This window comes from Toxorhynchites rutilus, chromosome 2, assembly GCF_029784135.1.
Source record: "Toxorhynchites rutilus septentrionalis strain SRP chromosome 2, ASM2978413v1, whole genome shotgun sequence".
In the NCBI taxonomy this organism is placed as follows: Eukaryota; Metazoa; Arthropoda; class Insecta; order Diptera; family Culicidae; genus Toxorhynchites; species Toxorhynchites rutilus.
In genome coordinates, this window is record NC_073745.1 from 220,303,492 (window position 1) to 220,321,335 (window position 17,844).

Sequence of the window (17,844 nt, forward strand, 5' to 3'; positions counted from 1 at the left end):
GGCCACCCTCCGGTACCGAACTGTTGATCTTTGCGAGCTACCGCCGAATCTTCTCCTTTCGACCTCGTCCTTCAAAGCACTATAATCAACGTTAAATATACAGCCGAACACAAATGCTGGGCAATCGTCGTGAGCTCATCGATTAAACAATAATTATAAATATCACGATATCCTCTCATGTGTTTTTTTCTGTTGCTGTTGCTTTTCTTCGTTTCTCGCTCTCTAATCGATCACCAACGTATGGCTGATTCTTGTGCCTGTTTTTTTTTATTCATATCTTTCTCTCTCTCCCTTGGCCACCAATTCACCACACGAATGTCATATGGAGCCTCGGTGTTGCGTTGCTACAGTAGCTCTGTGGCTCCAACCGGTCAGGATTTTTTTTTGCTATGATTTATCGAGCAAACCAAGCACTCACTCGCACTCCAATCAATCAATCACACACAAACCCGTTGTGGTGTTGACCGCCAGTTTCGTGTCGTCCACTGTTCACCTGTTCGGAAACTGGGCGGAAAACACCATCACGTGCTGCCCCACATCGCGTTGTTTTCCACACAGTTCACCGTTCACTGGAAATTGTGATGAATTTTCTTGCACCTTCGAATCGAAGATCCAGCATGAGGCATCATTGTTTCTCACTCCACTCGTGAGTTATTTGTGTAGCAGAGCACCAAAAACCAAACTCGACTCGATTCGCTACAGGTGAGCCTCATAAATTATAAACCTGTCGCGGTAGCTGCAAGATTTAATGCACTCTCACGCCCCAGAGCAGCCCCCCGCAACTGTACACGGGTGAGCTTTTCCACCCCTATAGATTAACACTTGTGGTTACCTTTTGGGTTACGGCGCACACACTATATCTCTGGTGTATGTGGCACGGTTTCCACACGCGCTTCAAGCTTACACTCTCTCGACGGAAAACGCGCGTCAAGTAGCACTGGACTGACTGAGACTAGAATCAGACTCTAAGCTTTCCTTTCCTCTTCCAAAACACTATTATCCAGAGCTACTAAGTCTCTACAGAACAGTCATGCTGTCACCGCGGGTCAACCAGTTTGAACGATACGAATTACACTCAAAGACTGAATGTGAAGAACATGCAAACCAATCAGGCAGCGCTGGCCAGGCCTACCACTTTATTCCGACTTGTAGCAATCAGAGAGAGAGAGAGAGAGAGAGAGAGAGAGAGAAAGAGAGTGAAGGTTCATGAGCGAGAGCAAAACTCCAGCGCGCACTGGAGAGCAAACTTTCTTTGTAGTCACAACCTGTGCGTGTGTTCTCACATGTAGCATAAAACACCCCAATGTCCTATCCCTCGAGCATTCGGAACATCCCGCCGTCGTGACGGCGTGAGTCCCTGAGAGTTGGTTCAGCACCGCGCTCACCAAAATTCACTCCAGCCTTGTCCTATGCTCCGCATAAAAATACCTATATTCAGTACCACTGCTGGCTGGCAGGATCACCACCACCCCGTTTTTCTACACATACACACCACAAACGAACCTTGCGATTTTTCCTGTTGAGCTTTCGGTTCACAAAGACCGACCACACCACAGAGACCAGAAGAATCAAAAAAACCCGAAATGTATCGAATTCGATCGTTTATGTCGCGGAACAAATCGCGAAATCGATCGATGATCACTTGGGCGATAACAATCAACACACCAGCAGCTCGCTGCTAACCTTTCAAACCGCGAATAACACCAATAATCGACCGAGAACCCGCTACCTGACAGTCAGTCACCACACGGCGGAGAAAATTCGGAAGCTGCTCTAAGAGCTTGCTGCTGTTTGTGTGTGTGTGTGTATGTGAGTGCGTGCCTTTCCAGTGTGGCGCCAGAGGAAACTATCTCACAGAGCCGCGGAGAGAGTTGTCTATGAATACAATGCGCCGTTCAGGTGCGCACTGGGGCCGGAAAGTCCTTTTTGCCACCACCGCCGCCGCTCGGAGCCGGGGCAAGCGAAAAAATACCAGGCTCGGAGCTGGAAATATCCCCAGCCTTTTCGAAAGCTGCCGTCAGACAAAAATCCAAAAAAGCTTCGGCTTGCTGCTGCTGCTGAAAGCTTCGTATGCTATGTCGAAAGCTGTGTACGGGTTGGTCTTTTGGATTGCCACCGATTTTGAAGCACGGGATGGAGACGGCTGGTCGCTCAGAAAAAAAGGAAGCGCTTGGCGGGAAGTCTGCAAAGCGTTGGGATTGGAAAAAAAAAGTTCATCGGTTTGGAATTCCGCAATCAATTGAGCAATTTAAGCCAAAGGGGTGTTTCTAGTGCAACGAACAAATCGTTACTTTCAGCTGATCAGCACGGCAACTTCACAGCGTGCTTGCTTTTTTACTGGGCAAAACGGAGCGCCAAGGCCAAGAAAAACGCACATCATGCAAGTGAATGAATTCGCTGCGCTGTATTTGCCAATAATATGTGTGTGTATGGAGGAAATATGGAAAGAATGAGATGAAAATTCGCCGGAAGCATTAAGGTTACTGCTGAATAAATCACGGCTTTCGGAGGGAAAGGTCAGCCGAAGTGATATCATCCATCGTCGTATGGCGCGGTTGATATGAATCGCAGGACGATTAAAAATAAAAAGCTCAGACGAAGTATGTTCTCGGAACTGAAAATAAATATATTTATCTAATCACATTAATATAATATTCCGATGTTTTTGTGAGTTGTTCAATACATTATTCCACGCAATAGAGTTTTAACTTTAGCTTCGCGGTTTGTGGATTTAATGCGAACATTTGAATTTTATGAGTTGATACAAAAAGGAGGTTAAAAAGTATGCATTCCCAGAAGCCTTGTGTAGCTGTTATGGATGAACCCATCTGGTGCGAGACATTCTTGAAAGGAAAAAAACATTGAAAATGCGGGCTTAGTTCTAGGATGACAGGAAAAATATCTCAAACTAGCGGTCCCGGCAAACCCGCAAAAAAAGTGGCTTTTCACTGTAGAACAAATGCGCAATCGATTTTTTGAAGAAAAAAAGAAACGCCAAATTGGTGGATTGGAATGTGGTGGATTTTTTTCGAATTTTCCTATTTATATTCAATATTCTCCAAAATCTTTTATGATTCTAATTTGGGTAGCAGTAGCAGATTTGTGCGGAATAACTTCAAAATTGAAGAAAAAATTAACTCTTCAAATATTAAAATCGATTGTCACAAATCATTTTTGCGCATTATTCGATAACGGATCGTCCAATCTGAGCTGTCTTTTTTGTTAAAAAAATGCCAATGTAGAAACTATTCATTGTTTTACTGGTGGAAAGAACATACAATACCCAACAATCAAAGTACACAGCCCTTTTCAGGGCCACCAAATTGTTATCTAAGAGTTTAAAAATGGATTTTTTCAAGGGTGGACTCGGTCTGGAAGGTCGAAAAAAAACCTTTTTTTTTTGCATTTTTTGGAAACTTATGCCCTCTGAAAAGTTGTCCTAGAAGTATATTTCGATATTTGATTTTGTTGGAAACTAATAACGCTGCAAAAGGTTGTGAAAAACATAAACAGCCAAAAAAAAAATTTTAAAAATTACGCCAATTTTTTACTAACTCAAAAATCATTGTTTTTTTTATTCACATTTAATTTCATTCATTGTGTATAAGCAATATCAAATGAAGTTTTATCATTCGAATATTTGTCATCTGAGAAGAAGAAGAAAAGATTTTGCATAGTTCAGAATCAGAACCATACGATTACAGACTGCGGTCAGCTTCTTCATTTCATTTGAACCTTTCTAAATATTATAATTAAAAAAAATTCCTAGTACTTCTACCAAAACCCATCATTACAATATCAGATTATTTTTCAGACACAATTCTCGTTCAATATTTTTCAACCACTTGCAAATAACATGTTTATCTGTTACATGGAATAAATGTTTGATACAGAAAATATGATAGAGTGTGTCTATTCTCCATAGAAACGTTTCGTGCCCCCTAAAATCTTCACATGCCAAATTTGGCTCCATTTGCTTGATTAGTTTTCGAGTTATGCAGAAATTTGTTTTTCATTTGTATGACAGCCCACCCTAAGAGAGGGGGGAGGAGTGTCGAGCCACCATAGAAACATTTATTGCATCCTAAAACCTCCACATGCCTAATTTAGTTGCATTTGCTTGATTAAATCCCGAATAATGTAGAAATTTTAAAAATGAAATGAGTAAGAAATGAGTGTAACTAGAAAGTAATTATTTTCTGGTAATTTCGCTTAAACCTTATCACTATAACATAAAATCGTTATATGACACATTTTCATGTAGGATTACGTTTTTCACTAAGGGCACCAAATCAGAAAACAGATCACGTTTTCATGAAATAATCAACGTTAATAACTATTTTTGCTGCGAACGGATTTTGGTTATTTGCATAAATCGGAAAAAATGTTTTGATATACTACACATTACAATCCCCTGGTGTGAAAATGGTTTAAATTGATGAAAACCAGAAACATTCCTATTTTCCCATACATTTGTTCTGCCGTACCGTCAATAAGGAGTAACTTAAGTATTCGCGATAGTATAAACAACGAAGAGAAAATTTGCTAGGGTATAAATAGTGGATCTCTGTTGAAGCAAACTTTCAGTCTCGTTCTATACTCGAATCAACGAGCATCGCTTGTCTTGCTTTTGCGCCATCAAACTATAGAGACGAATGAACTGCAAATTTTAAAGCCTCTTTAAAACAAAGAACGAACGTCCTCGAATCACCTTTTCATTCCCCCTCGACCTGTGCACGTGACAAAATATCTCACTCGCTGATGATCGGGGCGATGATCTGCCATACAAATGCGGGGATCTGCCATACAAATGAAACATTAATTTCTACATTACTCGAGAATTAATCAAGCAAATGCAACCAAATTAGGCATCTGACGGTTTTAGGATGCAATAAAAGATTCTATGGTAATTAGATACTCCACCCTTCTCTCTAAGGGGTGGCTGCCATACAAATGAAACACAAGTTTCTGCATCACTCGAGATTTAATCAAGCAAACGAAACCAAATTTGGCATGTGGATGCTTTTTTTTTTATCCCATTTATTTATTAGGCTCATTAGCATTTAGCTGTAACAGAGCCGGGTTTAATCGTGTACATGTACATATGTTTATGTTTCTATGAATTGTGAATTACACAGTAGTTAGTAGTAGCCATTTAGGCGTTAAGTTTTCTGTTCCATTTTACATTATGGTAAATTACACAGTAGTAGCCATTTAGGCGTAAGGGTATTCTTTCTGTTCATCCATTGTTCAGCAGACCGGACAGCGGAGACAGTTGATATTGATCATTGTTGAGTTATTTATAGAACAGCAGCCCGATGTTTCTTGCAGAGCAGAGCAGTTGTATGGATGTATCGATCTTTGTTCCACCGTGGATCGATTTCCATCGCTGATGATGGTTGCGTGGACGTAGTTATTCTATAACAACACAAAGATGGTCAATTGAGGGCCCTGAGTTTGAACTCACGATCGATCGCTTGGTAAGCGAACGCGTAACCAAGTGGCTACGAAGACCCCCTATTCATGTGGATGCTTTAGAATGCAAAAAAAAATATTCTATGGTAGTTAGATACTCCTCCTCCATCTCTTAGGGGAGGGCGACTTCTGCAATACAAATGAAACACAAATTTCTGCATTATTCGAGAATTAACCAGCAAACGAAACCAAATTAGGTATATGGAGGTTTTAGGGCGCAATAAATGTCACTCCACCCCCACTCTAGTTGTCATACAAATGAAAGACAAATTTCTGCATTACTCGAAAACTAATCAAGAAAATACCAAATTTGGCATGCGAAGGTTTTGAGGGACACAAAACGTTTCTATGGCGAATAGACACTCCTCCCGTCTCTCTGAGGGGGTCTCCCATACAAATGAAACACAAATTTCTGCATATCTCGAGAACTAATCAAGCAAACGAAACTAAATTTGGCATGTGGAGGTTTTAGGATGCAATAAATGTTTTTATGGTGGTTCGACACTCCTTCCCCTCTCTTAGGGTGGGCTGTCATACAAATGAAAAACAAATTTCTGCATAACTCGAAAACTAATGAAGCAAATGGAGCCAAATTTGGCATGTGGAGATTTTAGGGGGCACGAAACGTTTCTATTGTGAATAGACACTCCTCCCCCCTCTCTAAGGGGAGAAGAGGGGACGGGCCTGTATTCATTCTATCATATTTTCTGTATCAAACATTTATTCCATGTAACGGTAAAACCAATTATTTGCAAATGGTTGAAAAATCTTGAACAAGAATTGTGTCTGAAAATAATCTGATATTATAATGATGAGTTTTGGTAGAAGTACTAGGATTTATTTAGTAAAGGATAAATTCAACGGGGTCGATTAGAAGATCAATCAATGAACAGTTCTGCGATAGGACTCATGAACTTACGCTTAGGAAGAAAACGTGAATGTTTGAAGGTATTGATAACGAAAAAACAAATTTTGGGCGGGACGAAGTTTGCCGGGTCAGCTAGTAGAAAAATAAAAATATATACGGTGTGTTTTCGGATGTTTTACAAAATGTGACTACTTTCTATTATTAAATTAGTATCTTTTGGAGATAGGACCGACACTGATATTAAGCAAACGCTCTTGATGCGGGCTGAATGAAAAGTGCGGCAAAAAAAATTGGGGCTCAAAGCGTCGTTCGATTTCAGTTTTTTCACTACTTCAATGCTGCAGATTTTCTGACATAAAATATACCAAATTTAAATTCGATCTATTACTACACCCAAAGCAAAGCACAAATTTTTAGCACATGTTTTGGCATCCCAATTTATTACATTAAATGAGCTGAAAAATAAAAGAAAATGTTCTACTCCCCAATACATGTATATCATTTGTATAACATATATGCTAGAGCCAATATGAGCGAGCGAAACAGGAGACACATTTAAATGAAAGCATATGAAAACTTTTCGTACAGTTTGCCTAATACACGGCCCAGACAGAGAATGATATATTCTCGTTCATGTTCTTCTTTAACCTCTTAGAAAACACTTTCCAACTTCATTTTATGATGAGGTGTGATATTATCACGCTTCTATATAACAGCGCAGGCATATCGATAGCGTGGTCGTGTAAAGTAATTTTACATTCCAGCCGGCCTTGGTTCGATCCCCATTGACGTCGTATGGCCTTTTTTTTGCACAATCCCAAATGAAATGAGAAAAGAAAGAGAAAGAGATGTCTGCTCGCATACATACAAACCATTTTTAATCTTTTAAAACTGCTCATTATTTGCGCATTTGACCCTCCAGCACACGAAATAGCATCATTTCTGCCAAAGATGAAATGCTTTCAGCCAACGCTAGTTTGGGTGTATAGTGAATGGAAAGTTCTTTACGAAATATTCCCTTGACGCACAAAAGGATTACACCATCGTACTTCAAGTCTATGTACAAGAGTTTGTACATGCTTCACCCTCACATTGCTGGTATGACATCTAATAGCCGAGAATCGGAAACCTATCTACGAACGGAAACGGAAAGTTCATTTGTTCAAGAAAGTTAATAAAACTTCCGAATGATTAAGGATCGAGAGCAAACATGATAATGCGAGCGAACTTTTACTGCAAAATATGAGAGAAATTTATTTACGTAAATGCAATTCATGATATCACAAATAAGAATCGTCACAATGACCCTGATTTTTCAGCAAATGTATACCGCGTTCATCAAATTTCCCGTGACGCAATTCAATTTGCATTGGGATATCGAACCCCAAATATATCCTCTCTCCCCCACTTAACGAATACCGCAAAGTTCATTCTCAAGCGATAATTGCATATAATTTGAGCAATTATTTTCATTACTCTGCATTTCGCTGACTGTGTATACATCCCGTGCACCGTCATAGAGAACCTGCTGAAAGGTCAAATTCGTGCAATTATTGTACTCATCCAAGCTGCGCAGTACTTCCGGGAACCGGTTCTACCACCCAAACCATCACAAGGGGCAGATTAATCTCAATTGCTTTCCGCCCCAGCTGCGCCATCTTTGGTCCACCACCTCCACCCACCGAAGGAAAGCTCCTGCCTGCTGCTGCTGCTGCTCAACTAGGTGTGAATCGGGGATCCAAAGCTTTTCCACATCCTGTCATTGTGTAGTGGCCGCCGGATACGAAGTGCTGTGGTAAAGTTTTTAATATGTGTCATCAGCATCTGGAGGATGCTAATTTGATTAGTTTTCTTTTGGTTTGCTGGCGCTGCGCTGATACACGGGTTGGATTAAATCCGGATGGCACTCACCAGTGACACACGGAGAGATAGAGAGACAGAGTTGACCGATCGGGGAGACGAATAAACATTAGTTTTAATTCAATTTGCACAGATTTACAAGCGAGAGGAAGTATTTGCATGGACACAGCAGCTGAGCCGCAAAAGGTCAGGGTTGAGTTGCCATGATATACCATGAGAAAAGATCAGCTTGAATCGACACGAATGCAGTTTAAGATTTGGAAACGGGAAGCTGCATGTTTTTCGTTGAATTATAGTGCGTCCCAATGTGAAAAGACAGTTCAGTCTATGTTCGCTTATTATAATCGTAATAATTATTACTTCGTTTTACTTCAGCCGCATACACGGCGGAATGCAAATGTTCAAATCAATGAGCACGTGATTTGCATAACAAATGTAGCGTCGGCTTCAATTCGCTGATGGATTAGGTCAGGTTCCATTTGTCGTTTGTAACCTTTTCGATAATATATTGACGGTGGCGATTCTATGAATAATGCAGGTTTCATTACAGCAAACTATGCTTGCAATGATGCAAATGTTCCTGACTTTTCAGAACGATCCAGACTTTTTGGAACGTTTCAGACAAGCACCCATGCTGCTAAAAATCAGGATTATTTTTTAAATTCATTTAAATTCAACGTTTAGTCCTAGGATAACACGTTATAAATAGTTTTTCATGTTGAATCACATGTATTATTTTTCATATTACTTTTTTTAAATGGATTCGATTTCACATTCAATTGAAATTTCATTAATTTTCAAAAATTCATTTCTCCCTTTTGGTGAGTCCAACTTTGTTAAATTGGAAGGGTTTTCCAATAAAAATATACAAAAATATATCGAAGGGAGGGTGTTTTGAGATTTGAGTTTTGAGAAAAGTTTTCAATATTAAATTAAATTTTTGATAAAACAGTGTATTTCAAATGTTGTTTTTCCTAAATGGCTTATTTATTTTCTAACAACTTTGTCAAACATCATATTTTAATCAGACATCTAGATTTTGAGTCACGATTTTTTGAAAGAATGATCAATGATTTTGAATACCCCCTTCTCAAAAATCAGTCGTTATTTAAATTGGTTATATTATAATGAAAATTGCGATTTCGGGTAGCTTTCATCATAAGTTTTAAAAAGATCAAAGAGGGTCGGGTAAAAAATTGCTGCTTTCTGGCCGATTTGGCGTGGAATTGCTTATATGCAACAATGACGGAAACCTAATAAATCATTATCTATGGTGCCAAAACAAAAAAAACAGAGCACGTTTTCATGGAATATAAAAAAAACCAATGCAGTGTTCTTTCTACAGACAATGTTAATAGAGAATATATTGCAATTCAAGCTCCGCCTGTTTGCAGTTTTTTAGAGATAAACTAGATATTGGCGATCTCACAGCATCAGTCATCTAGTTAGCGACCAGGTAGCTGGGCTTTGGCCAAATGGCCTTTATCAAGGTCGAGAGTTTAGTTCAGTTTTTCAAATTGAACTTTTTCAAGGCTAGATACAAATACTCTGTAACATTTTAAAGCCCCTACAATTCAAACCTTGATCATTATTATTCATGAGAGATATTGCACACAATTTTGTTCCATGAAGGCATCGCGCAGATTTTTATGCCCTCTGATGGAGAGTGCTTCTGTATTTTTGCACCACATCATTTCTGCATTTGTACTGAGGTTCAAAATTTTGAAAACGAGAGCGTTACGTTTGGGTGCAAGGATCCGAGCGTTAATATTTCTTCGCCGGCTGAACGAAGTGGCATGACAATTACTTTCGAAAGATGAAAGGTGTATGTTTGTGATGTTTGTTACTTATTGACATAGGAATTTTTGAAATAGCTCAAAAACTGCGTTGAAAGCAAACTAATTAAATAATTAAAAAATATATAAATATTGGCGAAATCTCAAAAATCTCTAAACATGCTTGAAAGTCCATCGAAATCAAGATTCGTCAGCGGTTGATGCGTTTCGTAGAATGGCCGTGAAAGCTCTTTTTGTGCTCATCCTGACCATCCTCAGTTTCTATTTTGTTATCACGGTGAATGAACTTGCAGTTCATTCTGAAAAAATATCCAAAGTACTGAATTGATTTTTATAACTTTGTTTTGAATTATGGAAGAGTTGCTCCGACTCTCGGAGTTCCTTAGTTCATTCGCCTCTAGCCTTAACCCTCCTAAACACCGGGTCTCACAGACCGAAAAATCAATGAGTTGGTTTTGAGGAGGCTGGATTAAATTACTATTAAAACTAAATGAAGTTGAAGAAAATATTGTTTCTGTAGATTTTTTTTATTCAACTATATACTTTTCATTAAATAAATACCAATAACGCCTAAAAAGTACCCAATAGCAATATTACAGACACGAACGGTCTGTGCCAACCGTGCGCTAGTAATCGAGTTATGATTTTGCGCGCGTGTACAGGAGGGTTCAAAAAGCGACTAATTTGGAAAACTAAACTGAACACTCGGCATTGAGAAAGGCTATTTGGAAAATCTCGCTGCCACTGGCATCTGGTCACTAGCAGGATGACTTATTGGCGACTTTATCCGATCAATCAATTAATTTTCGTGAATTCAAGCATTGTTTCCGGGTTAAATTCGGTTTGGATTTTCTGTTGCTGTTCTGAGTGCGTTATTCAGAGCGTTTCAAATATAATTTTACTAAAAGATACTGAAAAACTACTAGGATGTTCAGCAAGTTCACTGTTTTGTTGCCGCTCTAGATAGAGAGCAATCAACAGTATATGTTAATTCTGACAGTTAATTTATAAATCTGCTCAAATCGGCGTTTTATTGCTTCACGAAACATTTGCGTCCCTCACTCAACATCGCATCGCATGAAAGCATCGGCCCTTGTCAGTGCCACCAAAAGTTTGTATAAAGAGTTTCACTCCCAACTTTCTGTGATATTTGTTTCTCGCTGATCATGACAATGCGGTCACATCTTGGACATCACCATTTCTTTCTCATTTTTTTTTCGGCCCACGGCTCTATGACTTCCACGCGTTTGTGGCCCATTTGAAAAAAAATAGAAGTGGGTTATATCTATGATATAACAGCAAAATGGACATAGGACTACCGTTGGCTTAGCAACCAATAAGCAACAATCATGTAGCTCATTTAATCTTTCGAATAAAGTGATTATCATACCACTTCGAGGAATCGATTCATCCTCGGAAATATACAGCGCAAATAATACTTCCTCTCCAACCCACGACAATTGAAATCATCGGTAGATAGCGGCATTCGTGAGCATTCGATAATAGAACTGCTGCTTTTAGCAAAAAAAAGCGATTTTGTTCGGTCCGGTGGCAAAAAAGAAAAGGAATTAGTGCAGAAAAGCATAGTGCTTGGCGAGCTAGTGAGACCATTCTCATGTTACTTCGCAATCACACCTAAATGGATTTCTTCCTCTTGTTGTTATTGTTGTTGTTGAATTATAGAGACTTCAAATGTTTGCAGTTTATTCGTTTCTAGCCCTGAGAACGGCCCTTGGGGACAACCCAATCCAAGCTTTTTCTCCACCTGTCTTGACAAAAATACTTCATTGTCATTTGACACTCCTCAGCAAACCGTGTCCGTTTCAGCAAACATCAAACGACGTTCCTGAAATGGATTCCCGAGCGGGCACCGGTTTATATACAGATTTTTGATTTCATTAGTCTGTTTTCAAAGCAATTTTTAAGCCATTGAAACAAGTTTTCGGGTCAATAATTAATAAGCATGTAACTCTTATACATTTCATCTTTTGAATAAAATCATTACAATCCACTTCGTTTAGCTGGAAATGAATTAATACCGCCCAAAGAGGAATCGATTTCTCCCCGTGAATGCTCAGAACAAACAATACCCCTCTCCCCACCAATTAGAATTATCGATCGATTGTGGCATCCGTCAACAAATGATATTAAAACCTGCTTTCATCAAACAATATGGTTTCTTTGATATGGTGGAGTATTCTCTACACCAGATCAAACATTTTCTCCGCTATCAAATCCATGGCCAATGTCACCATTTGTAAACAATCTGTATCGAAGTGTCGTCCACACTTCCTTTTTGCTAAACGCTCCGTTCGGTCTGGCTGCAGAAAAGAAACGGAATTGGAAGCCTTCCTGATTTTTTAGGATTTCCCAGACTTTTTGCCACGTTCCCTGATTTCCTGACAAACGTTCAATTTTCCCAGATTTTTCTGGAATGATCCTTATTTTTCTTGATTTTTGTACTCTTACTTTATCAAAATTAAAATTCTCCATAATAAACATACTTGGATTTCTACAATTTTTTGAGTGGTAAAATGTGAACTGTCGTAATAGCCTATATTAAAAACGTCTCCGTTCTGCTCACTAATGCTCACTCTTCCTTTTGTTTATTATCTATCTACTCCGTAGCGATTGCTTGAAGTTGGTGGAAGAAAGATACTCTATTATATTTGCACGCAAGGAGGCAGTTTCAAATCGTTATATTTTGATAATTACTTGATGTTTTTTTAATGCTTTAAAGACGTAGTCCTGACTCTCACTTAAGCATTTTTGTATACGTTTCCTGATATCTCCACAAAAACTTATCATTATCATATGAAATCATCAGACACATTTTTTGTTTAATACCGTTTTGTCTTATATTCCGAACACTTCATTTTAAAAATAAATTTACTAAACTTTTATGTTATAAATAATTGAATAATGAAAACACAGACATTCTTTGAGGTATAGGCTTCATTTTGACATCATTTACAGGTATCAATACATAATTTATAACATTACACATTTGCAAAAAATGACAGTCAAAACCAATGATAAAATGTTTGCGTTAGCAAATTCCGTAAAAAACAAGCATCATTTTCAGTTTTTGTTGTTGTTTCAACTATTTTGATTTCTGTTTTCATGTTAAGTGCTAGAAAAGGTAAAAACCTACAATAACTGGGCGAAAGAAATGATATTTTATGCAGAAATCTTCATTAAAATTAATATTGAAGTAGTGTTCGAAACATGAATCAAATTTCTACGCATGATTCAAATTCCGAACACTTCATTTTCAAATGTAAATTTATTAAATTTTAATTTTATAAATAATTGAATAATCAAAACCCAAAATTCTCTGGCTTTTGCCTTCATTTTAACATCATTTACAGGTATCAATAAAGCCTATAATATATGATATTGAGCATTTGCAAAAAAATGACAGTCAAAACCAATGATCAAATTTTGCGTCAGCAAACTCTGTAAAAAATAAGCATCGTCAATTTTTCAGTTTTTGTGGTTTTTTGGACTATTTTGTTTGTTGTTTTCATGTTAAGTGCTAGAATTTGTACGAATCTACAATAAATGGATGAAAAAAAACATTATTTTGTGCAGAAATATTCATTAAAATTAGTGTTCGAAATATGAATCAAGTTTCTAAGCATGATTCAAATAGCGAACACATTTTTCAATGTGAATTTACTGAACTTTAATGTTATAAATAATTTAATAATAAAAACTTCGACATTACTTTGGGTATATGCTTCATTTTAACATCATTTATAGGTATTGATACCGATATAGCGCCCTTGGTCCAGAAACCATGTAAACTATGAAAAACAAATACAGGGAAACTTCGATATAACGTACCCTCGTTATAACGTACATTTTACCTCGATATAATGTACACATTTCCAAAGTGTAAAGGAAAAAAAAATTCTATATCTGTATTGTGAACAACAAACAAGTTTTGTACCTTCAATCAATCCCGAAATACAGCTGGTTTTGTGATTCCGGATTCTAAATGAATAAATCTTTAATCAATAGTACGAAGGGAAACATCATGAGAAAGGCTGGCTTCGTCTTCTGATTGAAGTTATTTATTAACTTTAATAAAACAGCAACACAATAATGTAATATAAACTACCTTTGTGAGTACTTTATTATGCTTCGATATAACGTACAATTCGATACAACGTACAATTTTGAAAGTGAAATGTACGTTATATCGAAGTTTACCTGTACAATCGATAATTACGAAAACAAAATTAAATTTTTTTTCTAGTACAACATTTTTCCAAAAAAGACTAGCTAATTGACTTTAAATTGATATATCGATCGTATGAATCGGTCCAGTAGTTCAAAAGATATGATTTGAAACAATGATTGTTTGCTGTTCGGAAACTGAGACAAAAGTAATTAAACAAATTTTTAGTTTTTCACCATGAATATGTATTTGTAAATCAATTTTATTGTAATCAAATGAAAAAGAAGTCTCTTTTGTATCAAAAAATCAATTTAATTTCGCGAAAGAGTAATGAGACACTGTTTAATGGCCATCAAAGCTTAAGTGTTCGAAATTTGAGACAAAACGGTACTTGTCACAAAAAAAAAAGAAATGAAAAAATAAAAAAAAATTGTTTTTCTTTTACGTAGAATGATAAAATACGTAGAAAAATAAAATAAAATTTTCATTCATAATTTTTATTTAATATTTTATTTCTATTTTTATTTCATCTGAAAGTTCGTTACGATTATCGCTTTATAATGACAGAACACGAAGATCAATGCCCTCAACATGAATTGAATGAATGAACATTGTGAATCTTGTGATCTTTTTATTCTCTCTCCGGAAACATATAAAAAGATGACAGCTTTACAGACATTTGGCAAATTCGCTGAATATGTCATATTATCTGCGTATTCAAACACACATATACATAATTTAAAGCGCATCCCTGCATAATCTTTAGCAACTTTGCGACTTGCTCCATAAAGGGAGCGAAATTAACCACCATTAACAAACCGCAAAGCTGGCCTCAACTTGAAGATTGTCATTCACTGTTTAGAGGATGGGATTGAAAAGAAATTTCATATTATGAGTTTCTACCAAACAATCAGTCGATAAATTGCCGCAAATACCGCTCCGTACTGGAATTGAAAGCTGCGCTTCAGAACAAATTTCCAGAATTAATCAATGTGATAGGCTTCGTGTTCCATCAATGCAACGCCAAACTTTATGTCTCAATGACAACACGACAAATTATTTTGGAGTGTGTCTATTCCACCAGCTGAACCAACCCGATTTTGCACTTTTATATTATCACAGGTCAAATTCTTTCAATGGCAAAAACCTCAACTCTATGGACAGCATGAAAAATATCTTTAACAGTTTTCGACGAGAAAGCAACCATATTCTGGAAGGATAATTTATTTAAGCTGCCTGAAAGATGGCGAAGGATTGTGAAACAAAACTGTGCACATAAAATTGAATATCACTATCTATCTTCTATATATATAAAAATGGAGTGATGTCTGTCTGTCTGTCTGATTCTTATAGACTCGGAAACTACTGAACCGATCGACATGAAAATTGGTATGTAGGGGTTTTTGGGGCCGGGGAAGGTTTTCGTGATATTTTGAGACCCCTCCCCCTCTCTAAGGGGGGGGGGGGGGGGCTGCCATACAAATGAAACACTAATTTCTGCATTACTCGGAAATTAACCAAGCAAACGAAACCAAAGTTGGCATGTGAAAGTTTTAGGGTGCAACAAATGTTTCTATGGTGATAAGATACTCCTTCCCCCTCTCTTAGAGGGGGCTGCGATACAAATGAAACACAAATTTCTGCATTACTCGAGAATTAATCAAGCAAATGAAACCAAATTTGGCATGTGGAGGTTTTAGGATGCAATAAATGTTTCTATGGTGATAAGATACTCCTTCCCCCTCTCTTAGAGGGGGCTGCGATACAAATGAAACACAAATTTCTGCATTACTCGAGAATTAATCAAGCAAATGAAACCAAATTTGGCATGTGGAGGTTTTAGGATGCAATAAATGTTTCTATGGTGTTAAGATACTCCTTCCCCCTCTCTTAGAGGGGGCTGCCGTACAAATGAAACACAAATTTTTGCATTACTCGAGAAATAATCAAGCAAATGAAACCAAATTTGGCATGTGGAGGTTTTAGGATGCAATAAATGTTTCTATGGTGATAAGATACTCCTTCCCCCTCTCTTAGAGGGGGCTGCGATACAAATGAAACACAAATTTCTGCATTACTCGAGAATTAATCAAGCAAATGAAACCAAATTTGGCATGTGGAGGTTTTAGGATGCAATAAATGTTTCTATGGTGTTAAGATACTCCTTCCCCCTCTCTTAGAGGGGGCTGCCGTACAAATGAAACACAAATTTTTGCATTACTCGAGAATTAATCAAGCAAATCAAACCAAATTAGGCATATGGAAACTTTAGGGTGCAATGAATGTTTCTATGGTGGTTAGATACCCCTCCCCCCTCTCTTAGGGGTGGCTGCCATACAAATAAAACACAAATTTCTGCATTACTCGAGAATTAATCAAGTAAATGGGCGGGACGAAGTTTGCCAGGTCAGCTAGTGTTATAATAAAAATGATGCTTTTTACCCAAAAAATGGCACGAACTTTCCGGACAACCCAATATGAACTATCCTGATTTCTTCCTGGTTTTTATCTCTATTATTCCTGATTTTTGATAGAAAAGACGTTCTAATCGATAAAGGTTTTGAAGTGGCTTCGGTTACTAATATGTTGAACCGACTAAAAAAACCACAGCCGCTCTATAGAGTAGAACTAGAGCCGTCAACGAGGAAATTGAAACCGGGTGAAGTGCATCCAATTTATAAAGTCACCCGACTTTTAAATCGTGTAGTGACGTTCGAAAAGCCGCACAAACGGACTGGTCCTGTGCAGTGTCACAACTGCCAAGAATACGGGCATACCAAAGGTTATTGCAACCTTCCAGCAGTCTGTGTAGTCTGCAGTGGCATTCATGAGACAAAAAAAATGCCCATTCTCAAGAACAGCAACAGAAGCAAAAAAAATGCAGCAACTGCGGTGGCAACCACACTGCAAACTACAGGGGATGCCCTGTATATACAACATTAAAGAAAAAACCGCAAGAATCTCGAATCTCGAAAAAGCTGCAACTAGCAGGCCTGCAAACTATCAGCCAACCCTGCAATCAACGGTAAATTCAGCCACACACCCGAAACCCCAACCTCCTGGTTTCACGCCTACACCTAGCACATCGTATAGGGATGCTCTACTCTCCCAACCTTCAACACCAATAATTCCTCCCGCGGACCAATTACAAGTATTTATGGGTTCAATTATGCAAATCATGACATCAATGCAAACAATGATGCAAGAAATGTTGCGCAGCCAGCAACTTCTCATCCAAAAATGGCAATGTTAAAAATATTTTTTTTGAAAATCTACTATTGGAATGCAAACGGGATACATAACCATTTGAATGAAATTAAACTATTCTTGAACCAACACGACATTGACGTTTTTCTTATCAATGAAACTCATCTGACGGATTACTACAACATCAGAGTTACGAGATATGATTTCTATGGTACAAATCACCCGCACGGGTCAGCAAGAGGTGGGGCTGCGATCCTCATCAAACGAGATATTCCACACTATTTATGGCACCGTCACAGTACTCTTAATATCCAAGCAGCGGCTGTGTGCATCGAGAATAAATCTGAGAAAATAGTACTAACAGCACTCTACTCTTCACCGAACCACCACCCTTCAGAAGAGGAACTGAAAGACTTCTTCTCACTCCAAGGGCACCGATTTATCGTCGCTGG

The 17,844-nt window shown here is 37.9% G+C and overlaps 2 protein-coding genes across 7 annotated transcripts in view; both read right to left on the bottom strand.

Annotated features, from left to right (window-relative positions):
* Positions 1-17,844, bottom strand: part of LOC129765467 (neurocalcin homolog) — a 433,786-nt gene that overhangs the window by 314,312 nt on the left and 101,630 nt on the right. The window lies entirely within an intron of this gene.
* LOC129765465 (neuronal calcium sensor 2) overlaps positions 1-17,844 on the bottom strand; it is a 279,595-nt gene that overhangs the window by 241,334 nt on the left and 20,417 nt on the right. For 2 of the 6 annotated variants that reach the window (XM_055765826.1, XM_055765821.1), the window contains exon 1: positions 833-1,068. The exons of 1 other annotated variant lie outside the window; for it this stretch is intronic. The gene's annotated coding sequence lies outside the window, so the exon portion shown is untranslated. Of the gene's footprint in view, positions 1-597; positions 619-832; positions 1,069-1,492; positions 1,677-17,844 lie in introns of those variants that run through there. 3 more of the 6 variants (XM_055765822.1, XM_055765824.1, XM_055765825.1) reach the window with 3 other exon arrangements.